The sequence below is a fragment of the Ranitomeya imitator genome, chromosome 6 (genome assembly GCF_032444005.1).
Source record: "Ranitomeya imitator isolate aRanImi1 chromosome 6, aRanImi1.pri, whole genome shotgun sequence".
NCBI classification, from domain to species: Eukaryota; Metazoa; Chordata; class Amphibia; order Anura; family Dendrobatidae; genus Ranitomeya; species Ranitomeya imitator.
Window position 1 is genome coordinate 365,942,376 of NC_091287.1, and position 12,090 is coordinate 365,954,465.

Here is a 12,090-nt window from a genome sequence, read left to right on the forward strand (position 1 = left end):
GCTGCTATCTGATTTGTTTGCTCGGATTAAGGGGGCTAGTTGGTTCACCAAGATAGATCTTCGTGGTGCATATAATCTTGTGCGTATTAAATGGGGCGATGAATGGAAAACTGCATTTAATACGCCCGAGGGCCATTTTGAGTACCTGGTTATGCCATTCGGACTTGCCAATGCTCCATCAGTATTTCAGTCCTTTATGCATGACATCTTCCGAGAGTACCTGGATAAATTCCTGATTATATACGTGGATGATATTTTGGTCTTCTCGGATGATTGGGAGTCTCATGTGAAGCAGGTCAGAATGGTGTTCCAGGTCCTGCGTGCTAATTCTTTGTTTGTGAAGGGATCAAAGTGTCTCTTTGGTGTTCAGAAGGTTCCATTTTTGGGGTTCATTTTTTCCCCTTCTACTATCGAGATGGACCCTGTTAAGGTCCAGGCCATTTATGATTGGACTCAGCCGACATCTCTGAAGAGTCTGCAAAAGTTCCTGGGCTTTGCTAATTTTTATCGTCGCTTCATCTGTAATTTTTCTAGTATTGCTAAACCATTGACCGATTTGACCAAGAAAGGTGCTGATGTGGTCAATTGGTCTTCTGCTGCTGTGGAAGCTTTTCAAGAGTTAAAGCGTCGTTTTTCTTCTGCCCCTGTGTTGTGTCAACCAGATGTTTCGCTTCCGTTCCAGGTCGAGGTTGATGCTTCTGAAATTGGAGCAGGGGCTGTTTTGTCACAAAGAGGTTCTGATTCCTCGGTGATGAAGCCATGCGCCTTCTTTTCCAGGAAGTTTTCGCCTGCTGAGCGAAATTATGATGTTGGCAATCGAGAGTTGCTGGCCATGAAGTGGGCATTCGAGGAGTGGTGTCATTGGCTTGAAGGATCTAAGCATCGCGTGGTGGTCTTGACTGATCACAAGAACTTGACTTATCTCGAGTCTGCCAAACGGTTGAATACTAGACAGGCTCGTTGGTCGCTGTTTTTCTCCCGTTTTGACTTTGTGGTTTCGTACCTTCCGGGCTCTTAAAATGTGAAGGCGGATGCCCTGTCTAGGAGTTTTGTGTCCGACTCTCCGGGTTTGTCTGAGCCGGCGGGTATTCTCAAAGAGGGAGTAATTGTGTCTGCCATCTCCCCTGATTTGCGGCGGGTGCTGCAAAAATTTCAGGCTAATAAACCTGATCGTTGCCCAGCGGAGAAACTGTTTGTCCCTGACGAATAAAGTTATCTCTGAGGTTCATTGTTCGGTGTTGGCTGGTCATCCTGGAATCTTTGGTACCAGAGATTTAGTGGCTAGATCCTTTTGGTGGCCGTCTCTGTCGCGGGATGTGCGTTCTTTTGTGCAGTCCTGTAGGATTTGTGCTCGGGCTAAGCCCTGCTGTTCTCGTGCCAGTGGGTTGCTTTTGCCCTTGCCGGTCCCGAAGAGGCCTTGGACACATATCTCTATGGATTTTATTTCGGATCTCCCCGTCTCTCAAAAAATGTCTGTCATTTGGGTGGTTTGTGATCGCTTCTCTAAGATGATCCATTTTGTACCCTTGTCTAAATTACCTTCCTCCTCTGATTTGGTGCCATTGTTCTTCCAGCTAGTGGTTCGTTTACATGGCATTCCAGAGAACATCGTTTCTGACAGAGGTTCCCAGTTTGTTTCGAGGTTTTGGCGAGCCTTTTGTGCTAGGATGGGCATTGATTTGTCTTTTTCCTCGGCTTTCCATCCTCAGACAAATGGCCAGACTGAACGAACCAATCAGACCTTGGAAACATATCTGAGATGCTTTGTTTCTGCTGATCAGGATGATTGGGTGTCCTTTTTGCCGTTGGCTGAGTTCGCCCTTAATAATCGGGCCAGGTCGGCTACCTTGGTTTCGCCGTTTTTCTGCAATTCTAGGTTCCATCCTCGTTTCTCTTCAGGGCAGGTTGAGTCTTCGGACTGTCCTGGTGTGGATACTGTGGTGGACAGGTTGCAGCAGATTTGGACTCATGTAGTGGACAATTTGACCTTGTCCCAGGAGAAGGCTCAACGTTTCGCTAATCGCAGACGTTGTGTGGGTCCCCGACTTCGTGTTGGGGATTTGGTTTGGTTGTCATCTCGTTATATTCCTATGAAGGTTTCCTCTCCTAAGTTTAGGCCTCGTTTCATTGGTCCGTATAGGATTTCTGAGGTTCTTAATCCTGTGTCTTTTCGTTTGACCCTTCCAGATTCTTTTTCCATCCATAACGTATTCCATAGGTCATTGTTGCGGAGATACGTGGCACCTATGGTTCCATCTGTTGATCCTCCTGCCCCGGTTTTGGTGGAGGGGGAGTTGGAGTATATAGTGGAGAAGATTTTGGATTCTCGTGTTTCGAGACGGAAACTCCAGTATCTGGTTAAGTGGAAGGGTTATGGTCAGGAAGATAATTCCTGGGTCTTTGCCTCTGATGTCCATGCTGCCGATCTTGTTCGTGCCTTTCATATGGCTCATCCTGGTCGGCCTGGGGGCTCTGGTGAGGGTTCGGTGACCCCTCCTCAAAGGGGGGGTACTGTTGTGAATTCTGTGGTCGAGCTCCCTCCTGTGGTCACAAGTGGTACTTCGGCTGATTCTGTCTATGGGCTTCCGTTGGTGGATGTGAGTGGTACTGCGGCTTCTGAGTTTCCTTCCTCAGGTGATGAGGTTAAGTTGTTAGGTGCTGCTCTATTTAACTCCACCTAGTGCTTTGATCCTGGCCTCCAGTCAATGTTCTAGTATTGGTCTTGCTTCCTCCTGGATCGTTCCTGTGGCCTTTCTATCCTGCATAAGCTAAGTTTTGCTTGTGTTGTTTTTGTTTGCTGTTTTTTCTGTCCAGCTTGCTATATTGGTTTTTCTTGCTTGCTGGAAGCTCTGGGACGCAGAGGGAGCACCTCCGTACCGTTAGTCGGTGCGGAGGGTCTTTTTGCCCCCTTTGCGTGGTTGTTTGTAGGGTTTTGTGTTGACCGCAAAGCAATCTTTCCTATCCTCGGTCTGTTCAGTAAGTTGGGCCTCATTTTGCTAAATCTATTTCATCTCTGCGTTTGTAATTTCATCTTAACTCACAGTCATTATATGTGGGGGGCTGCCTTTTCCTTTGGGGTATTTCTCTGAGGCAAGGTAGGCTTATTTTTCTATATTCAGGGCTAGTTAGTTTCTCAGGCTGTGCCGAGTTGCATAGGGAGCGTTAGGCGCAATCCACGGCTGCCTCTAGTGTGGTTGGATAGGATTAGGGATTGCGGTCAGCAGAGTTTCCACGTCTCAGAGCTCGTCCTATGTTTTTTGCTTATTGTCAGGTCACTTTGTGTGCTCTGAACTTCAAGGTCCATTGTGGTTCTGAATTACCTATTCATAACAGATGCCATTACCAATTACCACGTAGTGTACAAGAAAACGGGAACAAAATTCTAAGTGGGAAGAAATTGTATAAAAACCGCAATTCTGATATTGTTTTTCGGGAATTATTTTTACGGTGTACATTTTATGGTGAAAATGACTTTGCAATATGATTGTGCTCATCAGCCCAATTACAGTGACACCAAACATGTCTAGTTTTAATTTACTATTTTAATAGTGAAAAAAATCAGAAGTTTGCAGCTATCACCTGCCGAGTATGGGGTGTACTCCATACTGGAGTGGGCTCCTGTAAGCCCACTCTATATAACCACTTCCAATTTGCCACCTTTATATGTACAGTGGTTGATGTGAAGGTGTTAAGGCTGTACACTGTGTGCAGAATTATTAGGCAAGTTGTATTTTGATCACATGATAAGTTTTATACATGATGTCCTACTCCAAGCTGTTCAGGCTTGAGAACCAACTACCAGTTAAGTAAATCATGTGATGTGCATCTCTGTAATGAGGAGGGGTGTTCTCTAATGACATCAAAACCCTATATAAGAGGTGCTTAATTATTAGGCAACTTCCTTTGCTTTGGCAACATGGGTCAGAAGAGAAATTTGACGGGCTATGAAAAGTCCAAAATTGTGAGATGTCTTGCAGTGGTATGCAGCAGTCTTGAAATTGCCAAACTTTTGAAGCGTGATCACCGAACAATCATGCGTTTCATGGCAAATAGCTAACAGGGTCGCAAGAAGCGTGTTGGGCAAAAAAGGTGCAAAATAACTGCCCATGAATTGAAGAAAATCAAGCGTGAAGCTGCCAAGATGCCATTTGCCACTAGTTGTGCCATATTTCAGAGCTGCAACATTACTGGAGTAACAAAATGCACAAGGTGTGCGATACTCAGGGACATCACCAAGGTAAGGAAGGCTGATAAACGACCACCTTTGAACAAGAAACAAGATAAAACGTCACGACTTGGCCAATAAATATCTTAAGACTGACTTTTCAAAGGTTTTATGGACTGATGAAATAAGAGTAACTCTTGATGGGCCAGATGGATGGATCAGTAAAGGGCAGAGAACTCCACTCCGACTCAGATGCCAGAAAGGTGGAGGTGGGGTACTGGTATGGGCTGGTATCATCAAAGATGAACTTGTGGGACCTTTTTGGGTTGAGAATGGAGTGAAGCTCAACTCCCAGACCTACTGCCAGTTTCTGAAAGACAACTTCTTCAAGCATTGGTACAGGAAGAAGTCGGTATCGTTCAAGAAAAACATGATTTTCATGCAGGATAATGCTCCATCACATGCCTCCAATTACTCCACAGCGTGGCTGGCCAGTAAATGTATCAAAGAAGAAAAAATAATGACATGGCCTCCTTGTTCACCTGATCTGATCCCCATAGAGAACCTGTGGTCTGTCATTAAATGTGAGATCTACAGGGAGGGAAAACAGTACACCTCTCGGAACAGTGTCTGGGAGGCTGTGGTGGCTGCTGCATGCAATGTTGATTGTAAACAGATCAAGCAACTGACAGAATCTATGGATGGAAGGCTGTTAGTGTCATCATAAAGAAAGGTGGCTATATTGGTCACCAATATTTTGGGGTTTTGTTTTTGCATGTCAGAAATGTTTATTTCTAAATTTTGTGCAGTTATAATGGTTTACCTTGTGAAAATAAAGAAGCGAGATGGGAATATATTTGTTTTTTATTAAGTTGCCTAATAATTCTGCACAGTAATAGTTACCTGCACAAACAGATATCTTCCTAAGATAGCCAAATCTAAAAAAAAAACACTCCAACTTCCAAAAATATTAAGCTTTGATATTTATGAGTCTTTTGGGTTGATTGAGAACATAGTTGTTGATCAATAATAAAAATAATCCTCTAAAATACAACTTGCCTAATAATTCTGCACACAGTGTATATTACTGATACGGAGTTTATCTTTTAATCTATAATTTGTTCAATTTAAGAAATTACTTTTTATTATGTTAGTGAATAATATGTTTGGATAAAATGCAAATAACTTAGAACATGGCTTTTACTAAAAATCTATTCTTTTGCATGTATGTGACATTTCAATGAAGAATTGCCCACCTTCCTCCTCTTATTTTTTGTAGATTAGCAGAAAGGGACGTATAGAGAAAAGGCAGAAGAGAAAAATATCTGCTCTTTAATCATGAAGGCTGATACTGTAGCAGCGCTATACATAAAATTAATAAAATGATAGAATTTTTTCAGTTAGAAATAGGTTTCTACATTTTATTTGATGTAATGAATTAATTTAAGTAATTTGCATATAGGAGTTACATCCATGGTATATTGGTCTCCAAAGGTAAAATATTAATTTGAAAATTGTGTAATATTTTGGAATAATCTCATTAGTGGTTCTCTTTCCTTCAGTAGTAACTAGTAATAACATGTGCTTCAGGATGACTACTTCTATGGGATTTATAGTGTCTAAAATAATGGCATAATGGTGTGGACTATGAGTATCAACCTTTTGAAGTAATGCATGCACACAGAGTACTGGATATTTGGGTATGTGAATTGGTAAGATTAAAACAATGTACGCTATGAATATGCCATCTTCTGCCAACATGTTAAATCATACTGCTGTAGCAAATGCAAATGGTGTAGAAATACACTGATAGAGGTGATAATGCTAATAGTTCACATCAGATGGAAAATAACTAAATAGTACTGATAATGAAATCTAAAATGTTATTCTTTCAGAAGAAATCTGGTAGCAAGCTGGCAGGATCGCTTTATATATGATGTAAAAGACCTTTTATGGCACAATCTCTGTACATACAGTGGGGGAAATAAGTATTTGATCCCTTGCTGAGTTTTTAGGTTTGTCCACTGACAAAGACATGAACAGTCTATAGTTTTAAGGGTAGGATAATTTTAGCATTGAGAGATAGAATATCAAAAATAATATTCAGAAAATAACATTGTTTAAATTATATAAATGTATTTGCATTTTGCAGTGACAAATAAGTATTTGACCCCTCTGGCAAGCAAGACTTAATACTTGGTGGCAAAACACTTTTTGGCAAGTACAGCAGTGAAACTTTTTTATAGTTCATGATGAGGTTTGTGCACATGTCATGAGGAATTTTGGTCCACTCCTCTTTGCAGATCATCTCTAAATCATTAAGATTTTGAGTCTGTCGCTTGGCAACTCGGAGCTTCAACACCCTCCTAAGTTTTCAATGGGATTAAGGCCTGGAGACAGGCTAGGCCACTCCATGACCTTAATCTGCTTCTTTTTGAGCCACTCTTTTGTGGCTTTGGCTGTATGTTTTGGGTCATTGTCTTGCAGAAGACCCAGCCACGACCCATTTTTAATGTTCTGGTGGAGGGAAGGAGGTTGTCACTCAGGATTTTATGGTACATTGTCCCATCCATTCTCCCATTGATGTGCTGAAGTAGTCCTGTGCCCTTAGCAGAGAAACACCCCCAAAAAATAATGTTTCCACCTCCATGCTTGACAGTGGGTACAGTGTTCTTTGGGTCATAGGCAGCATTTCTCTTCCTCCAAACATGGCGAGTTGAGTTAATGCTAAAGACCTCAATTTTTGTCGCATCTGACCACAGCATCTTCTCCCAATCACTCACAGAATCATCCAGGTGTTCATTGGCAAACTTCAAATGGGCTTGCTCGTGTGCCTTCTTGAGCAGGGGTGCAATGAAACAAAAAATAGGGACGCGGATGAGCAGGACCAGTGGGGCAACTGGACTGTGGTTAGTAGAGCTGTAGAACCACTAACCTTATAGGGTTATGCACCAATGCATAACCCTGGAGTAGGTATGACGGAGGAGGGCAGCACCCCAAGGCTGTGAGGCTAACAGCTGTGAGAGAAAGTGGAGTGAACCGTTGTGGTAGCCAGGCAGAGATGCAGCGTTCCCTGCTGGATGAACTGGAGACTGGCTGTACGATGCCAGGCAGGACTGCGGTGCACACCGCGAGTCACGTCATTGCAGGTCCTGATGGTCACATGATGGAGGGTCCTGAAATTACGGTGAAGAGTCTCCTGGAAGCAGCTCCTGCTGCGCACCTTCAAGGAGGGATGTGAAATGGAAAAGGGAAAAGACAAGCACGTTCTTGTGAGGAGCACTAGAGTGGAAGTGAGAAAGGCAATAATGGATTAAAAGGTGCAAACCTTTATAGAAGAGAAAATGTCCACAATGCATTTCAACGGCGGTATGTTACCACCATGACACCATCTGAGGAAAATGGCATACCGCTGTAGAAATGCCTTGTGGGCATATTCTCTTCAATAAAGGTTTGCACCTTTTAATCCATTATTGCCTTTGTCACTTCCACTTCAGCGCTCCTCACAAGATCACGCTTGTCTTTTCATTTCTTGAGCAGGGCGACTTTGCGGACACTGCAGGATTTTAAACCATTACAGCGTAATGTGTTAACAATGGTTTTCTTGGTGCCTGTGGTCCCAGCTGCCTTGAAATCATTAACAAGTTCCCGCCATGTAGTGTTAGGCTGATCTCTCACCTTCCTCATGCTCAATGATATCCCACAAGGTGAGACTTTGCATGGTTCCCCAGATCGATGTTGAGTAATAGTCATTTTGTATTTCTTCCATTTTCTTACTATTGCACCAAGAGTAATCTCCTTCCCAACCATTGACTTATGTATCGTTTTGTAGTCCATTCCAGCTTTGTGCAGGTCTATGATCTTGTCCCTGATATCCTTATAAAGCTCTATGGTTTTTCCCATGTTGTAGAGGCTAGAGTCTTACTGATTAATTGAGTCTGTGGACAAGACTCTTTTGTCAAAGTGACTATGTAAGACAGCTGTCTTTAACCCCGTCATGACCCTGCCTATTTTGACCTTAATGACCTGGCCGTTTTTTGCAATTCGGTCCTTTTATGAGGTAATAACTCGGGAACGCTTCAATGGATCCTAACGGTTCTGAGACTGTTTTTTCATGACATATTGGGCTTCATGTTAGTGGTAAATTTAGGTCAATAATTTTAGTGTTTATTTGTGAAAAAAATGGAAATTTGTCTAAAATTTTGAAAATTTCGCAATATTCAAATTTTGAATTTTTATTCTGTTAAACCAGAGAGTTATGTGACACAATATAGTTAATAACATTTCCCACATGTCTACTTTAAACCAGCACAATTTTGGAAACAAAATTTTTTTTTGCTAGGAAGTTATAAGGGTTAAAATTTGACCAGCGATTTCTCATTTTTACAACGAAATTTACAAAACCATTTTTTTTAGGGACCACCTCACATTTGAAGTCAGTTTGAGGGGTCTGTATGGCTGAAAATACCCAAAAGTGACACCATTCTAAAAACTGCACCCCTCAAGGTACTCAAAACCACATTCAAGAAGTTTATTAACCCTTCAGGTACTTCACAGCAGCAGAGGCAACATGGAAGGAAAAAATGAACATTTAACTTTTTAGTCACAAAAATGATGTTTTAGCAACAATTTTTTTATTTTCCCAAGTGTAAAAAGGGAAACTGTACCCCAAACCGTATTGTACAATTTGTCCTGAGTACGCCGATACCTCATATGTGGGGGGAGCCACTGTCTGGGCGCACGGCAGGGCTCTGAAGGGAAGGAGCGCCATTTGACTTTTTCAATGAAAAATTGGCTCCAATCTTTAGCGGACACCATATCGTGTTTGGAGAGCCCCTGTGTGCCTAAACATTGGAGCTCCCCCACAAGTGACCCCATTTTGAAAACTAGACCCTCCAAGGAGCTTATCTAGATGCACAGTGAGCACTTTGAACCCCCAGGTGCTTCACAAATTGATCCGTAAAAATGGAAAAGTACTTTTTTTTCACAAAAATTTCTTTTAGCCTCCATTTTTGTTCATTTTGACATGGGCAACAGGATAAAATGGATCTTAAAATGTGTTGGGCAATTGCTCCTGAGTACACCGATACCTCATATGTGGTCACAAACCACTGTTTGTGCACACGGCAAGGCTCGGAAGGGAAGGAGCGCCATTTGACTTTTGAATGAAAAATTAGCTCCAATCGTTAGCGGACACCATGTTGCATTTGGAGAGCCCCTGTGTGCCTAAACATTAGAGCTCCCCCACATGTGACCCCATTTTCGAAACTAGACCCCCCAAGGAACTTATCTAGATGCATAGTGAGCACTTTGAACCCCCAGATGCTTCACAAATTGATCCGAAAAAATGAAAAAGTACTTTTTTTTCACAAAAAATTTCATTTAGCCTCAATTTGTTCATTTCCACATAGGCAACAGGATAAAATGGATCATAAAATTTATTGGGGAATTTCTCCTGAGTACACTGATACCTCACATGTGGGGGTAAACTGCTGTTTGGGCACGCGGCAGGGCTCGGAAGGGAAGGAGCACCATTTGACTTTTTGAATGAAAAATTAGCTCCAATCGTGTGGATGTGTTTCACAGGCGTTTCCCCAGTGTTGTGTATGCGGATCACATCCACACGTGCTACCGGATTCATTAGCGAGCTCCTATTGGAGCCGTATGCCTTACGGGTCGGCCCATGCAAAAAGTATTACGCTCTCCTGAGCTTCAACGTTTATCTGTCTGATGAAGGTCATAATGACCGAAACGTTACTTTGAATTTTCTGGGAACGCATGAAATAAATAAAGCATATAAATATCATCTTGAGTGCCGGACTTTTTGAATGTATTGAATTTAGGGACTGGCAACCCTCGTCTGTGCACCATATTTTCATAAGGAGTGACGTGATATTCTTTGAACTTAACAGGAGAAATTGGACCCCAAAAGTTGTTGTCCGGTTTGTTCTGAGTACGCTGATGCCCCATATGTGGGGGGGAACCACTGTTTGGGCTCAGAAGGGAAGTAGTGACTTTTGAAATGCCGACTTTGATGGAATGGTCTGCGGGCGTCACTGTAATGAGCTGCAGCAGTGCAGTATAGAGCAACCTCCACCAGGGGGTGCTGGTTAAGGAAAAGAGGTTGTACACACAGCGCAGCAACACTGAACAACAACACAGGTGTCACAGGTAAAGAAAGAGACGTGAAACAAGCCAAGGTCATACACAGAGATAGCAGCGCGCTACAGAAGGGGCGAGCAGAGAATAGTCGGAGACAAGCAAGACGTCAGAACCTACCGGGAACGTGGTAACCAAAACGTAGAAGTTTATAATGCAGAGCCGTGAAAATAAAAAATAGTTTTTCTTTCCTCAAAAATTATGCTTTAGCAAGCAATTTTTTTATTTTCACAAGGGTAACAAGAGAAATTAGACTCCAATAGTTGTTGCCCAGTTTGTCCTGAGTATGCTGGTACCCCATATGTGGGGGTAAACCACTGTTTGGGTGCACGTCGGGGCTCGGAAAGGAAGTAGTGACTTTTGAAATGCAGACTTTGATGGAATGGTCTGCGGGCATCACGTTGTGTTTGCAGAGCCCCTAGTGCCTAAACAGTAGAAACTCCATACAAGTTACCCCATTTTGGAAACTAGACCTCCCAAGGAACTTATCTAGATATGTGAGGAGCAGTTTGAACCCCCAAGTGCTTCACAGAAGTTTACAACGCAGAGCCGTGAATATAAAAAATAATTTTTCTTTCCTCAAAAATGATGTTTTTGCAAGCAATTTTTTATTTTCACAAGGGTAACAGGAAAAATTGGAACCCAATAGTTGTTGCCCAGTTTGTCCTGAGTACGCTGGTACCCTATATGTAGGGGTAAACCACTGTTTGGGCGCACGTCGGGGTTCAGAAGGGAATCAATGGTCTTGCCATGTTGCATTTGGAGACCCCTGATGGGCCTAAACAGTGGAAAGCCCTCAATTCTAACTTCAACACTAAGCCCAACACACCCCTAACCCTAATCCCAACTCTAGCCATAACCCTAATCACAGCCCTAACCCCAACACACCCCTAACCCTAATCCCAACCCTAACCCTAATCCTAACCCCAATCCCAACCCTAACCCTAATCGCAATCCTAACCACAACTTTAACCCCAACACACCCCTAACCCTATTTCCAACCCTAGCCCTAATTCCAACCCTAACTCTAATTCCAACCCTAACCCTAACACTATGTGCCCACGTTGCGGATTCGTGTAAGATTTTTCCGCACGATTTTTGAAAAATCCGCAGGTAAATGGCACTGCGTTTTACCTGCGGATTTACAGCAGATTTCCAGTGTTTTTTTTGTGCGGATTTCACCAGCGAATTCCTATTGAGGAACAGGTGTAAAACGCTGTGGAATCCGCACAAAATTGACATGCTGCGGAAAATACAACGCAGCGTTTCTGCACGGTATTTTCTGCACCATGGGCACAGTGGATTTGGTTTTCCATAGGGTTACATGGTACTGTAAACCTGATGGAAAACTGCTACGAATTCGCAGCGGTCAATCCGCTGCGGATCCGCGGCCAATCCATTGCGGATCCGCAGCCAAATCCGCACCGTGTGCACAAACCCTAACCCTAACCCTAGCCCTAACCCTAGCCCTAACCCTAACCCTAGTTCTAACCCTAACCCTAGTGGGAAAAAAGAAATATTTTCTTTATTTTATTATTGTCCCTACCTATGGGGGTGATAAAGGGGGGGGGGTCATTTACTATTTTTTTATGATCAAAATATACCTGGAACGAATCTGCCGACCGGCAGATTCGGCAGGCGCATTGCGCATGCGTCCGCCATTTTGGAAGATGGCGGCACCCATGGAGAAGATAGACACCGGGAGGCTCGGTAAGTATGAGGGGGGGAGATCGGAGCATGGGGGGATCGAAGCACGGGGGGTGGGA